This window comes from Meriones unguiculatus, assembly GCF_030254825.1.
Source record: "Meriones unguiculatus strain TT.TT164.6M chromosome Y unlocalized genomic scaffold, Bangor_MerUng_6.1 ChrY_unordered_Scaffold_23, whole genome shotgun sequence".
Lineage (NCBI taxonomy): Eukaryota > Metazoa > Chordata > Mammalia > Rodentia > Muridae > Meriones > Meriones unguiculatus.
Genome location: NW_026843709.1, coordinates 18,739,970 through 18,755,640, shown reverse-complemented (window position 1 = coordinate 18,755,640; position 15,671 = coordinate 18,739,970). Strand labels below are relative to the sequence as shown.

At 37.9% G+C, this 15,671-nt stretch overlaps 1 non-coding gene across 1 annotated transcript; it reads right to left on the bottom strand.

The window, feature by feature from the left end:
- Window positions 1-513: 513 nt before the first annotated feature.
- Window positions 514-616, bottom strand: LOC132651634 (U6 spliceosomal RNA). The gene has a single exon (XR_009589220.1). It is a non-coding gene; the product is annotated as a U6 spliceosomal RNA (small nuclear RNA).
- Between the last annotated feature and the right edge of the window lie 15,055 nt (window positions 617-15,671).

Below are 15,671 nucleotides of genomic sequence, written 5' to 3'. Positions count from 1 at the left end.
TGTGATTCTGATGGGTTTACCATTATATGTTATTTGGCCTGTTGCTCTTGCAGCTTTTAGTATTTTTTTTCTTTACTCTGTATGTTTATTGTATTGATTATTATGTGGCAGGAAGATTTTCTTTTCTGGACTAATTTATTGGGTGTTCTGTATACCTCTTGTATTCTTATTGGCCTCTCCTTTAAGTTGGAGACATTTTCTTCAATAGTTTTGTTGAAAATATTTTCTGGGCCTTGGAGGAGGAAATTTTCTTTTTCTTATATTCTTATTATTCTTAGGTTTTGTCTTTTTATGTTGTCTTGTATTTCTTGTAAGTTCTTTGTCAGGAATTTTTTATATTTATCATGTTCTTTGACTGATACATCAATTTCTTCCATTGTATCTTCCACACCTGAGATTCTTTCTTCCATCTCGTATAGTATATTGGCTATGCTTACCTCTGTAGTTCCTGTTTTTTTCTCTAAGTTCTTTTCTCCACAATTTCATCTATTTGTGTTTTCTTTAATGTCTTAAAAAAATATGGAACTCTACATGAATTTGCATGTCATCCTTTATTGTGGGTTATGCTCATCTTCTTTGTAGCTTTCCAATTTTAGCATATTTGCTGCCAAAGCAAGCAAAACATATTTCTTTCAAGTGGTTATTAATAAATTCACTTGTCACTGACTTGTGAGTTTCACATTATCAGAGATTCAATCATTAATTGGTAAATGCACACTTGTCCTCAGTCAGTGGATTTTTTTTTTTTTTTTTGTGAATATACTCCCTGGCCAAATCAAATCTTTGAACAAAAAGCATTTAATTAGTACATTGCTTGCATTGTTAGAGAAGCCATCCATGATATCACCTCAGCAAACAATCATCTTGTTGTAGTCCTCCACCAAATCTGAGAGCTTTTCATACTGAACCACAAGTGGCAGGCAGAGAGTGGGATAATGTAAGAGACAGAAAGAGAGGGCTAGAGAGACAGATTCAGAAATAGAGATACTGAGACCAAGATAAACAATAATATAAAATGTCAGAGACTGAGAGACAGACATTCCATTCTGTCTGGTCACTTTCATTGGCATATCAACCTCAAAGCTCACCCTCCTATAATATAAATCCAAAATGAATTATACTTTTTCATTATTTTTACTTTAGTTTTTATAAATTACATTTTATTCACTTTGTTTCCCCTCAAAAAACCTCATCTGTTCCCAATCCCACCGTCCCTCCCCCTTCTCCACGCATGTCCCTGCCCAAGTCCACTGATAGGGGAAGTCTTCCTCTCCTTCTTTCTGTTCCTAATCTATCAGATCTCATCAGGAATGGCTATATTCTCTTTTTCTGTGGCCTGGTGAGGCTGCTCCCCCATCAGGGTGAGAAGATAAATAAGAAGGCCAATGAGTTCATGTCAAGGGAATCCCTAGTCCCATTACTATGGAACTCAAATGGACACTGAGCTGCCATAGGCTACATTTGTGCAGAGGTTCTAGGTTATCACCATCTTGGTTGGAGTATGAGTCTCAAGAAAGACACTTGTGCTCAGATTTTTATGGTCCTGTTGCTGTGCTTGTGGAGCCCCTGTCCTCTCCATATCTTAGTATTTCCCACTCCTTTCATTAGAGTCCATGCACTCTGTCCAACAGTTGGCCTTAAGTATCAGCATCTGCTTTGATAGTCTGCAGGGCAAAGCCTTTCAGAGTCCCTCTGTGGTAGGCTCCTAGCTAGTTTCCTGTTTTCTGCTTCTTCTGTATTTCATCATCTTTGTCTTTTGGAATGCCAGTAGATAATTTTAGCCAGTCCTCTATCTTGATTAGTTTCTGTAGGTGTACATATTTTAGTAGGTTTATCCTATATTATATGTCTATTTGAGTGAACATATAATGTGAGTTTCATTTTGTTTCTGGAATAGCTCACTCAGGATGATCCTCCCCAGTTCCCACCTTTTCTCTACAAATTTCATGATATCTTTTTAAAATTTTATTTATTTATTATTTATTACAATTTGTTCACCTTTTCCATTATTTTATTTTTAATTATACTTTATTTACTTTGTATCCCCCCCTCTAGTTTCCTCCCTCCTGCCCTCCCAATCCCTACCTTTTTCCCCCTTCTACACACATTCCCTTCCCAAGTCCATTGGTAGGGTAGGGTTTCTTTTTATTCCTTCTGATCCTACTCTGTTAGGTCCTTGTTTTCTTTTCTTTTTTTTAAATATATTTTTATTTTTATTTTTTTAGTTTAATTTTTTTATTTTATTAATTACACTTTATTCATTCTGTATCCCCCCATAAGCCTCTCCCTCCTCCCCTCCCGATCCCACCCTTCCTCCCCTTTCTGCATGCATGCCACTCCCCAAGTCCACTGATAGGGGAGATTCTCCTCTCCTTTCTGATCTTAGTCTATCAGTTCACATCAAAAGTGGGTGCATTGTCCTCTACTGTGGCCTGGTAAGGCTGCTCCCCCCTCAGGGCGAGGTGATCAAAGAGCAGGCCAATCAGATTATGTCATTACTCTTCCCATTACTATGTAACCCACTTGGACACTGAACTGCCATGGACTACATCTGTGCAGGGGTTCTAGAGGTTGTGGAGAAAGGGGAACCCTTCTCCACTGCTGGTGGGAATGTAAACTTGTACAACCACTCTGGAAATCAATCTGGCGCTTTTTCAGACAACTAGGAATAGCGCTTCCCCAAGTTCCAGCCATACCACTCCTGGGCATATACCCAAAAGAGGCTCAAGTATACAAAAAGGACATTTGCTCAACCATGTTTGTAGCAGCCCTATTTGTAATAGCCAGAAGCTGGAAACAGCCCAGATGCCCCTCACCTGAAGAATGGATGCAGAAACTGTGGTACATCTATACAATGGAGTATTACTCAGCAATGAAAAAATAATGAAATCATGAAATTTGCAGGTAAATGGTGGGACCTGGAAAGAATCATCCTGAGTGAGTTGTCCCAGAAGCAAAAAGACACACACAGTATATACTCACTCATATAGACATACAACATAAGACAAACCCACTAAAACCTGTGCATCTAAAGAAACTAAGCAAGAGAGAGGACCCTAACTAAAATGTTCAATCCCCATCCTGAAAGGCAAAGAGGATGGACATCAGAAGAAGAAGAGAACAGGAAACAACCTAGGAACCTTTTACAGAGGGCTTCTGAAAGCCAGAAGAAGAAAACAGGAAACAAACTAGGAACCTACCACAGAGGGCCTCTGAAAGCCTCTGCCCTACAGACTAACAAAGCAGATGCTGAGCCAGTCTGTTGGTCAACTGTTGGGGCAGAGTGAATGGAATTTTATGTAAGAAGTCGGAAATAGTAAGAGCTGGAGAAGATAGTGTCTCCACAAGGAGAGCAACAGAACAAGAAAATTTGAACACAGGGAACTTCCCAGAGACTCATACTCCAACCAAGGACTATTCATGGAGATAACCTAGGTCCTTGTTTTTATTGGATGGGTGGACCTGGGAGCAGAAGAGTCAGGGGGCAGCAGAGGAGATACAATGTGAACAAATCATAGCAAATAAATACATTAAGAATGGTGATCAAGGTATTGAGATATAGAGCTCTTTAGGACTGAAGTCTTCTCCTTGGTGGTGGTTCCAGGGTGTGGCAAGCCTGAACTCAGTTTTCTTTAAAAGATTTGGCACTGAAACTCTGATCATGTGCCAATGATTAGATTAAAGAAAAACATCTTTCAATTGGTGTATTTTAAAGAAAAAAAATAGAGTGGCACAATGGGTAAGAATTTGAACCTCTGAGTAATAGAAAAGGAGTGTATAAATATTATGTCAACTTCCCACATAAGCAATAAAAATAATATGTTGACAACTTTTATAGTGACTTGTAACATTTAGAAGAGATTCTGCTAAAGAAGGGCAGAGTTTGAATGTGTAAGTTATGCTTTCCAGGAACTCAATATGTAGTAAAGTATTCTAGCCATGAACTAGTGGTTACCCAGCTCCCTCCTATGAGCTCTGGAGGCACATCTGAGCAAGCAGTCCTGGCACTATCACTATGTTTAGACAGTTTGTCTGGAGGACCACAGCAGGAACACAACTGCTCCTGTGTCCTTGGCATATAACAGACATATTTCACTGTCCTGGAACCCCAATTTTAATTGTAAACACTAGGACCAGGAGGGTTCCTCGCTGACCGCTGAGTAGGACATAGCTCCTCATCTAGACACGTCATCCAAGGCAACCCTGCTCATAGAGGTTTGGCAACACTAGTTTGGAAAAAAACTAGCTGTCAAATAGTTTATTTCCCATCATTTTTCCTTTTTCACAGATTTTCACTTTTTCAATGAAACCAGACCCAGAAATTGTCTGTATTTTGAAGGAGTCTGGTAAATGGAATTTTGCCTCTTGGTCTTGGCAGATGTGGGTTTGTCTAAGTTCTATGTTTCAGAGACTTTCTTTTTTTTGTGGTCAGAGTCTGAGAAGTAGTTAGCAAACTCCCTGCAACCTTGGGAACCAGACTGCAAACTTTTTGTAATCTTCAGTGAATTCCTCAGTGCCTTGCCACTTGGAACAGATGTTTTGCTACTGTGAAAAAAAAAATTGGATCTCTGGATGAATAAGAAAAAAAAAAGTGTTTCATGATGACCACCCATCACAGGAAGGAAGCTAGGCAGGCAGCGAAATCATGGCTCAAGAGAAATAGCAGGGAGATGTTAATGAGTACTCTAAAATCAATGCTAATAAAGATGAGGAATTGGGTGAAATGCCCTTATACCCTTTAGTTTTGTAAATGAAGTTTGTCTCTGGTTTCCATCTAGAGACTTGGGGGAAGAAATCTCACAAGCTAAAGAGTTACTTGGGGAAATTAGAACAGCCAAACAGGCAGAAAAAAGGACTTCTAAGGTTATTGAAAATATTCAGAAAGTAGCTCATACAGATTTGAGTAATTTGAGAGCAGATCTAGAGAGTGAGGATGAAATGAAGTCAGGGGAAGAAACTAACAAATCTTATAATTCAGGCTGTCCTCCTGTGCCCTCTGTCCCTGTGGCTTTCCCTGCCACATGTAGAGGGAGATGAGGGACCACTGCAGGACAATATTACTGTTCTCCAAGAGAAAGTCCAATTAGAAAGGGAACAAGTTCATGTATTAAGGGAATTAGAGAAATTAAAATTTAATAATGATAATAATAATAATAATAATAATATAATTGTATTATTTGCACTGGTAAATTTTAAAGTCTGGTGTTGACTTTTAAAATTATAAATGTGCTTTATGATTTCACTTGTTTTAATATTACAAAAACAGGTTTTTTATTTTTATTATTAGTTATATCTTATTAACTGTATCCCAGCTGTTTCCTGCTCCCTCATTCCTTCCCAATCGCACCCTCCTTCCCTTATCTCCTTCATACTCCATTCTAAGTCCACTGATTTGGGGAGAACCTTCTCCCCTGTCATCTGACCCTATTTTACCAAGGTATCTTCAGGACTGGTTGCAAAGTCCTATTCTGTGGCCTAGCAGGACTGCTCCTCCCTTGGGGGGTGAGGAGGTCAAAGAACCTGTCCTTGATTTTCTTTCACAAATAGATGCTGCCCCCCTTACTATGGGAATCCAGTTGGTTACTGAGATACTTTGGGCTACATCAGAGCAGAAGTTCTACATTTTATTCATACATGGTCCTTGATGGAGTATCAGTCTCATAAAAGACCCCTCTGCACAGATATATTTGGTCTTGTGGAGCTTCTTTATATTCCACATCATACTAACTCCCCTGTCTTTCATAGGATTCCCTGAACTCTGCCAAAGATTTACTTATTAGTCTTAGCATCTGCTTTGATACACTGATATGTAGTCTTTCAGAGGCCATCTGCTGTAGTCTCCAGTCCTGTTACTTGTATTCTCCTAAGTTCAATGCACATTACATTTGTCTTTCTAACTGAGGATTGATCGTCTTACCCCGGGTGCTCTTTTTTGTTTATCTTCTTTAGGTGTATAGATTTCATTATGTTTATCATATCTTAAAGGTCTATATAAGTGAGTATATACAATGTTTGTCTTTCTCCTTCTGGGATACCTCACTCAGAGTGATCTTTTATAGAGCCTACCATTTCCCTGAAAAATTCATGATTTCTTCAGATTTGATTGCTGAGTACTATTCCATTGTGTAAAAATACCACAATTCTGCATCCATTACACTGATGATGGAAATCTAGGTTTTTTGCAAGTTCTAGAAATTACAAATAAAGCAACTACAAACATGGTTGTCCAAATGTCCTTCTTGTGTACTTGAGCAAATTTTGGGTATATACCCAGCTAGCAGTTGTATAGCTGGGTCTTGAGGAAGCACTATTCCTAGTTGTCTGAGAAAGCACCAGATTGACTTCCAAAGTGGTTATACCAGTTTACATTTCCACCAGCAATGTAGGAGGGTTCCCCTTTATACAAAACCTCTCCAGCATGTCCTCTCATTTTAGTTTTTTTTTTATTTTAGCCATTTTGATGGGTGTAAGGTGAAAGCTCATTGTCGTTTTGATTTGCATCTCCCTGAGGGCTAAGGATGTTGAGCATCTCTTTAAGTGTTTCTCTGCGATTCTATATTCCTCTACAGAGAATTCTCTGTTGAATTGGATTACTATTTTTTAATTGGATTACTTGATCTTTTGCTTTTTAACTTATTTAGTTCTTTATGTATTCTGTCAGATACAGGGTTAGTGAAGATAATTTCTCAGCCTGTAGGGTGTCTTTTATTCTGATGACGGTGTCCATTGCTTTATAGAAACTTTTCCATTTCATGAGGTCCCCTTTATTGACTGTCCTTTTAGAGCCTGTGTTGTTGGTGTTCTATTCAGGAGCTTGTCTCCTGTGCCACTGAGTTCAAGGCTCTTCCATCTTTTTATTCTAACCAATTTAGATTATCTGGTTTTATGTTGAGGCCTTTCAACCACTTGGACTTCTGTGTAGGTTGATGAATATGGATCTATTTTCACTTTTCTGCATATAGACATCCAGTGGACCAGCACCATTTGTTGAAGATGTTGTCATTTTTCCACTGAATGGTTTTGGCTTCTTTGTCAAAAATCAAATATTCATAGATGTGTGGGTTTATTTCTGGGTCTTCTCTTAAGTTCCATTGATCCTCCTTTCTCTTTCTATGACAATACCATGCAGCTTTTAGTCCTATTGCTCTGTCTTCATTTTGAGATTAGGGATGGAGATACCTCCAGATAATCTTTTGTTGTACAGGATCATTGTGGAGATTCCGGGTTTTTTGTTTCTCCATATGAAGCTGAGAATCTTTCTTTTAAAGTCTGTAAAGAACTGAGTTGGTATTTTGGTGGGAATAGCATAGAATCTGTAGATTGCTTCTGGTAGGGTGGCCATTTTCAGAATGTTATTCCAAGCAATTCATGAGTGCCGGAGAATTTTCCATCTTCTGATATTTACTTTAATTTCTTTCTTTAGAGACTTGAATTTTTTTTTTCAAACAAGTCTTTCACTTGCTTGGTTAGAGTCACCCCAAGGCACTTCATATTTTTAGTGGCTATTGTGAAGGGCGTTGTTTCCCTAATTTCTTTCTTGGCCCTTTTGTCTTTGGTATATAGGAGGGCTTCTGATTTCTTTGAGTTGATTTTGTATCCTGACACATTTGCTGAAGGTGTTTATCAGCTGAAGGAGATCTCTGAATTTTGGGGGTCTGATGTATATTATCATATCATCAGTGAATAGTGACACTTTGACCTCTTCCTTTCCAATTTTTATCCCCTCAATTGCCTTTGGTTGTCTTATTGCTTTAGCTAGGACTTCAAGTACAATGTTGAAGAGATTTGGAGAGATGGGCAGCCTTTTCTTGTCCATGATTTCAGTGGAATTGATTTAAGTTTCTTGACTAAGTTTGATGTTGGCTATAGGCTTGCTGTATATTGCCTTTATTATGTTGAGGTATGTGCCCTGTGTCCAAGATGTCCCCAAGACTTTAAACATGATTGGGTGTTGGACTATGTCAAATGCTTTTTTGGGATATAAGGAGGTGATCATGTGGTTCAGTTTGTTTATGTGGTGGATTACATTGATGGATTTCCATATGTTGAACCTCACTTGCATGCTTGGGATGAAGCCTACTTGATCATGGTGGATGATATCTTTGATGTGTTCTTGGATTTTGTTTGCAAGGATTTTATTGAGTATTTTTGAATCAATGTTCATAAGAGAGATTGGTCTGAAGTTCTCTTTTTTTGTTGGGTCTCTGTGTACCAAGGTGACTGTGGCTTCATAGAATGAGTTTAATAATGTTCCTTCTGTTTCTATTTTGTGGAATGGTGTGGAGAGAATTTGAGTTAGCACTTCTTTGAAGGTCTGGTAGAATTCTGAACTGAATCCATCTGGCTCAGGGTTTTTTGTTTTTTTTTTTTTTTGGAAGGGAGAAGTTTGATGAATGCTTCTATTTCTTTGGGGGATATAGGACTATTCAATCTTTCTTCCTGATCTTGATCTAATTTTGTTAGATGGACTCTTTCTAGAAAATTGTCCATTTCTTTTAGATTTTTGAATTTTGTGGCATAAAGGATTTTGCAGTAAGACTTGATGGTTGTTTGGATTTCCTCAGTGTCTGTAGTTATGCCCCCCCCCATTCATTTCTGATTTTGCTGATTTGGAGAGTTTCTCTCTGCCTTTTAATCATTTTTGGCTAAAAGCTTGTCTATCTTGTTGATTTTCTCAAACAACCAGATCTTGGTTTCATTTATTATTTGAATAGTTTTGTTTCTAATTGATTGATTTCAGCCCTGAGTTTGATTATTTCCAGCCATCTGCTCCTCTTAGGTGTATAAGCTTCTTTTTTTTCTAGGAATTTCAGGTGGGCCTTTAAGTTGCTGTATGAGATGTCACAAATTTCTTCTTGAAGCCAGTTAGTGCTATGAATTTTCCTCTGAGAACTTCTTTCATTGTGTACCATAAATTAGGATATGTTGTACCTTCATTTTCACTGAATTCTAGTTAGTCTTTTATTTCTTTCTTTATTTCTTCCTTATCCCAGCTGTCATTGTGTAGCAAGTTGTTCAGTTTCCATTTGTTTGTAGGCTTTTTTTAAAACTTCCATTGTTGTTGAGGTCCAACTTTAGTCCCTGTTGGTCAGATAGAGTACAGTGGATTATTTAAATCCTCTTGTATTTGTTGAGGCTTGCTTTGTGACAAAATATATGGTCTATTTTGAAGAAGGTCCGTGAGGTGCTGAAAAGAAGGTATAGTCTTTTGAGTTTGGGTAGTAAGTTCTATAGACATCTATTAGGTCCATTTGTTTTAGGACCCCTGTAAGGGCCGTTTTTTATTAGGCTTCTGTCGAAATGATCTGTCCCTTGGTGAAAGTGTGGCATTGATGTCTCCCACTATTAAAGTGTTGGGATCAATGATGTGTTTGAGTTTTATTAATGATTCCTTTATTAATATACATGCTGTTGTATTTGGGGCATAGATGTTCAGAATTGTGCTGTCCTCTCATTTGCTTTTTCCTTTAAAGATAATGTAGTGCCCCTTCACATCTTATTTGATTAATTTTTATTGAAAGTCTATTTTATTAGATATTAGGATAGATACCCCATCTTATTTTCTGGGTCCATTTGCTTGAAAGTATTTTTACTGCCCTTTACTCTGAGGTAATGTATGTCTTTGTTGCAGAGGTGCATTTCTTGGATGCAACAGAATGTTGGATCCCTGTTACCACATCCATTATGTTAGTCTGTGTCTTTTTATTGGAGACTTGAGTCCATTGATTTTAATATATGATAGTGACAAATGAACGTTAGTTCCTTTTATAATGTAGTGGGTTGTTTTACTGTGTTTCATTTCTTGTTTTCTTTCAGTTTTTGTTGGGATATTATCTGTATCCTATGTTTTCTTGGATGAAGTAGTTTTCATTGGATTGGAATTTTCCTTCTAGTATCTTCTGTAGGGCTGGTTTGATGTGTAGATATTGCATACATTTAGTTTTGTCATGGAATGTTTTGATTTCTCCATTTATATTGAAAACTTTGCAGGGTATAGTAGTCTGGGTTGGCCTAGAGTCTGCATGACACCTGCCCAGGCCCTCTGGCTTTCATAGTTTCTGATGAAAAGTTCAGTGTGATTCTCATAGGTCTACCTTCATATGTTACTTGGCCTTTTTCTCTTGCTGCTTTAATATCTTTTCTTTGTTCTGTAGATTTAGTGTTTCAACTATGATGTGATGTGATGTGTTTATTTTGTAGTCTAGTCTATTTGGTGTGTTGGTAGTCCTCTTGTATACTTATGGACATCTCTTTCTTTAAGTTGGGAAAATTTTCTTCTATGATTTTCTTGAAAATATTTTCTGGACCTTGGAGGCTTAAATCTTCTTTTTCATTGATTCCTACTATTCTTAGATTTCATCTTTCAATGGCATCCTTGATTTCTTGGATATTTTGTGCTTGGGGTTGTTCTGATTTTACTTTTTTTTCTTTGAAAGAAATATCAGTTTCTGCGAGTGTATCTTCAGCTCAAGATTCTCTCTTCCATCTCTTATATTCTTTTGGTGATTAACTTTGTGTTTCCTGATCTTTTCTCCAAGTCCTCCAGCTCCAGAGTTTCTAAGTTTTTTGTTTGTTTGTTTATTGATTCTAATTCTGTTTTCATGCCTTGCACAATTTCCTACTTCTGTTTGAATGTGGATTCTTGTCTTTCTATGATGGTCTCTATTTTTTGTCTATTTCCTCTCTTTATGCCTCTAATTGTATCCTTGCTTGTGCCTCTATTTGTTTGGTTATATTTGCTTCTGTTTCATTAAGAATTTTGCCTATTTCCTTTTTCTTTGCAACCAATTGACTGGTCAAATTTTTGACAGATTTCTTCATTTCCTCCTTAACTCTCTGAATTTGCATGACTATTGATCTGAGAGAATTGTTTCCTCTTTATGAACCTCAAATAATTGGGGAAGCATAGCTTTAAAGTAATTTTCCTGTGCTTCTGATGAATTGGAGTATCCATCAGTTTTGGAGGTTGCACAGCTGGCTCACAGTTGGCTCCGAGATTCTCAGCTCAGAGCTCATGGCCTGAGGTCTGTAGCTGCTGAGGCAGAGATCCTAGCCCCTTAGCAGCATCTGCCAGCAGTACAGGCCTTGGAGTCCCAGACCCATGGCACCATCCTCCTAGGGTCCCAGTTCTGCTACCTGCCATAGTGGTTCCACAAGGTCTCTCAGCCACTGACTGTTCGGCCTGCCCAAACCCTCACTGACAGATAATACCCTGTATACCAATAACTTCTTTTACATACACTGATCATTTTCTGTTTCACCCAAACTAGTCCCAGGAATTGTCTTGTTTCCTTCTCATTTTCATGCTCTTAAAAACTCAATAATCCTGGAATAGAAACAGAAAGGAGGATCAATGGAACTGAACAGAAGACCCAGAAATAAATCCACACACCTATGAATACTCGATATTTGACAAAGAAGCCAAATCCATTCAATGGAAAAAAGACAGCATCTTCAACAAATGGTGCTGGACCAACTGGATGTCTACAGGCAGAAAAATGAAAATAGATCCATATTTATCACCCTGCACAAAACTAAAGTCAAAGTGGATCAAGGACCTCAACATAAAACCAGATACTCTAAATCAGTTGGAAGAAAAAGTGGGGAACAGCCTAGAACTCATTGGCACAGGAGACAACTTCTGAACAGAACACCAACAGTACAGACTCTAAGAGCAACAATCAATAAATGGGACCTCATGAAACTGAAAAGTTTCTGTAAAGAAAGGACACCATCATCAAAACAAAACGACTGCCTACAGATTGGGAAAGAATCTTCACTAACCCTTTATCTGACAGAGGACTAATATCCAGTATATACAAAGAACTAAAGAAGCTGAAAAGCAGCAAACCAAATAATCCAATGAAAAAATGGGGAACAGAGCTAAACAGAGAATTCTCCACAGAGGAATATCTAATGGCAGAAAAACACTTAAAGAAATGCTCATCCTCATTAGCCATCAGGGAAATGCAAATCAAAACGACTCTGAGATATCACCTTACACCCATCAGAATGGCCAAGATGAAAAACTCAAGCGATAACACATGCTGGAGAGGTTGTAGAGAAAGGGGAACCCTCCTCCACTGCTGGTGGGAATGTAAACTGGTACAACCACTCTGGAAAGCTATCTGGCACTTTCTAAGACAATTAGGAATAGTGCTTCCTCAAGACCCAGCTATACCACTGCTAGGTATATACCCAAAGTTCGTTCAAGTACACAAAAGGAATACTTGCTCAACCATGTTTATAGTAAGTTTATTTGTAATAGCCAGAACGGGGAAACAACCCAGATGTCCATCAATGGAGGAATGGGTACAGAAATTGTGGTATTTTTACACAATGGAATACTACTCAGCAATCAAAAAGGAGGAAATCATGAAATTTGCAGGCAAATGGTGGGATCTAGAAAAGATTATTCTGAGTGAAATATCCCAGAAGGAGAAAGACAAACATGGGATATACTCACTTATATAGACCTATAAGATATGATAAACATAAAGAAATCTATACACCTAGAAAAGATAATCAATTGAGCGGACATGGGGTAAGATGATCAATCCTCATTTAGAAAGACAGATGGGATGTGCATTGAACGTATGACAGGAGTCTACTGAGCGCATCTGAAAAACTAACTAGCAGTGTTTTCAAAGCAAAGACTCATGACCAAACCTTCGGCAGAGTACAGGGAATCATAAGAAAGAAGGAGAGTTAGTCTGATGGGGAAAGGATAGGAGCTCCACAAGGAACAAATATATCTGGGTACAGGGTCTTTTCTGAGACTGACATTCAACCAAGGACCATGTATGGATATAACCTAGAACCTTCACTCAGATGTAGCCTGTGGTAGCTCAGTAACCAATTGTTTTCCCAAAGTGAGAGGAACAAGGACTATTTCTAACAGGAACTCAATGACTGGCTCTTTGGTCTCCCCACCCCCGAAGGGAGGAGCAGTCCTGTTAGGCCACAGAGGAGGGCTTTGCAGCCAGTCCTGAAGATACCTGATAAAACAGGATCAGATGATTGGGGAGGAGGTCCCCCCTATCAGTGGACTTGGAAAGGGGCACGGTGGAGATGAGGGAGGGAGGGAGGGCCTGGGAGGGAATGAGGGATCGGGACATGGCTGGGATACAGAGTTAATAAAATGTAACTGATAAAAAAAATAATAAAAATAAATAAAATCTACTGTGTACCTCAAAAAAAAAAAAAAAAAAAAAAAAACCTCAATAACTCAAGTAACCCTAGGCCCTGCCAGTGTATTATATTAATTAGAAAGTGAAGGTATATTTAGTGAGTACCTGAATAACAGCTCAGTTCAAAGTCACAACCTCAGAAATTTTAGGTCCAAGACCACATTAGGAGATTACCTTGTCATTTTGGAATATTCCCCTTAATCCCAGCTCACTTTGAAGCTTCCCTATGTAGGAAGCTGTTCTAAAGTTTCCTTTTTTACCTGATATTGTCACAGAGGTAAACAGTAGTAAAGGTATGGGATCTGTCTAAAGAAATGAGATAACAGCTTATTGGGTGTCACAAAAAAAATTCAGTTATACATAGGATCAGAGATACTGGACACTGAGGAAATTTGCTTACTCATCTCCACAGAAAAGTCAAGATTCTCTCAGGTGCTGATTAGCTGAGGGAAAAAGATACATATAAGAGGTGAAATCCAATAAGTTTCAGGCGCCAGTTATTAAAAGGGCCAAATGGACAGCATGCTTGAGAGAAAGGCTGAGCAGCCCTACATTCCTCAATCTGTGCAGCTGAAATTACACAACCCAGAGATATCCATTCCTGTGTTCAACAATCTTAGTAAAATTGTCACATATTTCTTTCAAGTGGTCATTAATAAAGTCACATGTCATAAGAGTTTCACATTATCCCAGATTCCATTATTAGTTGTTAAATGAACAGATATGTTCTCAGTCAGTGTATTACTTATTAGGATGTCTCCTAATAGTTGGAGATATAGTTCCAATAGGCCATCTATTGTGACCAAACAGGTCTTACATGAGGTATATTGAGTGGCAGTTAATTGAGGTGCGGGGCCAGGTTATTCTATGGAAATTTTCAAGCAAACCATGTTGTTGTTATTAAAATTTGTTGCTCTGTGCCCTCAACTGATAGATGAGTGCCATGTTCTTGGATCCACATGGATCCTTCTGCATCAATTGGGATTAAATCCAGAGACTCATAGTCTGATATAATGAAGAAAGAGAGACTTTAAAACACCCAGCTTGAAATGGGATTTCTTTACTATATTCTCTCTCCCCTCAGAGCTCTGGGAAGCCTGCAAAAAAAGGAGGCATATAGAGTATTTTAAATAGAGGTAATTGTGGACACAATGAGAACAATGCCCTGAGAATCTGGCAGCAGAAGATGATGATGAAGCCAGCCTTGATGTGCCCTTATAAACTAGGGTCAGATAGAAGGGGAAAGAGAAGCACCTCTATCTAGGTAATAGAGAAAGGCATTAGAAGAAGGACAGTGGGTGGGGATGGAAGGAGAAGACTGAGGGGGCAGCAGAAAAAATACAAAGTAAACAAATCATAATAAATACATAAGAAAACTGTGATCAAGTGCATGAAGTATAGAGATCTTCAGGACTGATGGCTTCTTCAGTGTGGTGTTAGGGTGTGGCAAAGATGATCTCAGTTTTCTTTAAGGGACTTGGCACTGAGACTCTGACCATGTACCTCACTGACCATAGAGTAGGACACAACTTGATTGAGAGAAAGTCTGAGCAACCACACACTCCTCATTCTGGGCAGCTAGGAGCACTAAATCCAGAGATGACAGTTCCTGTGTCCAAGACTCTTAGTTCAGGACTATTGTCACATATTTTTTTCAAGAGGCCATTCATAAAATCACCTGATATGACAGCAGATTGGAATTCTGTCACAATGCTCTTATGACATCACAATATGGTTATGACCTCAATATGCTTTTATGAAATCACAATGGAATCATGACATCACAATGCTATTATGTTATCACAATGATTATATGACCCCATATGTTATATATCTTAATTGAATTATAACATCGGAATAATAAAATATTATTTTATAATAATAAAATATTGTTATGACATCACAACGCTATGATAATATCACATAATTGTCCACATATCACAATCATATTATACATCACAGTTCTATTATGGCATCATTGTGGTATGACATCACAATGGAATTTTGACTTCAAAGTGGTATTATGACCTCAAAATACTATTATATAATTACAATGCCTTTATGACATCCCAATGATATCATGATATCATAATGGTATTATGACATCACAATAGTATGACATCACAATGCTATGGTGATATCCCAATGGTATTATGATATAACCATGGTATGATGACATAAAAATGTTATCATGATATTCCGATGATATTATGACATTCCAATCTATTATTACATAACAATGCTATTATGACATAACAATTCTATTATATCTTCACAATGGTATGACTTTGCAATGGTGTTATGACATCACAATGGTATAATGGATTCACAATGATATATTGTAGGTGATGATTAATATTTACTATTGGTTTATATTTTTTTAATGCTTGCTCTTAATCCTTAACAGTTGTATAATCAATTCACCACACAGATACTGTATTTATTTAATTAACTTAGAACACAATGCTGGTCAATAGTTAT